The 641-nt window shown below is 43.4% G+C and overlaps 1 non-coding gene across 1 annotated transcript; it reads right to left on the reverse strand.

Moving 5' to 3' along the window:
- Positions 1 to 287: 287 nt before the first annotated feature.
- Positions 288 to 392, reverse strand: LOC113344067. Its single transcript, XR_003357643.1, has one exon. It is a non-coding gene; the product is annotated as a small nucleolar RNA R71 (small nucleolar RNA).
- Between the last annotated feature and the right edge of the window lie 249 nt (positions 393 to 641).

Here is a 641-nt window from a genome sequence, read left to right on the forward strand (position 1 = left end):
AACTCTACTTTCGAGAACAAGCCGGGGTTGCTTAGAGAATTACCAAAGTTCCATGGCATGGTGAATGAAGACCCAAACAAGCATCTTATGGACTTCCACACCATTGTCATGGCTATGCTTCCAGCGGAGACTGATGCAGAGGGTGCAATGTTGAAAGTTTTTCAATTCTTTTTGGCGGATAGTGTTAAGGATTGGTTGTATCATTTGCCTTCCGGAAGTGTCACAACATGGAATGGGTTGAAAAAACTCTTTTTAGAGAGATATTTTCCTGCATCAAAGGCTACTCAAATTCGCAAGGAGATTTGTGGGTTGAAGCAAAATGTGGGAGAATCTTTATATGAATGTTGGGAGCGATACAAGAGATTAGTGGAAAGCTGCCCTCATCACCAATTCAGTGACGCACTGATTATACAATACTTCTACGAAGGTCTCCAAGCAAGTGATAGGAATCTTCTTGACTCTGCGGGTAGTGGTGCACTAGTGAACAAAACGGTGGCACAAGCTAGAGAGTTGATTGAGACATGGCAGCGAACTCGCAACAATTTTCAAGTCGTGGTTCGGATGTGCTTCTTAGGAGAGTAAATGAAGTGAGCGAGGTCGAGGAACTTCGTCAACAAATGGGTAACATGACAGCAATGATG

The sequence above is a fragment of the Papaver somniferum genome, unplaced genomic scaffold, assembly GCF_003573695.1.
Source record: "Papaver somniferum cultivar HN1 unplaced genomic scaffold, ASM357369v1 unplaced-scaffold_70, whole genome shotgun sequence".
NCBI lineage: Eukaryota > Viridiplantae > Streptophyta > Magnoliopsida > Ranunculales > Papaveraceae > Papaver > Papaver somniferum.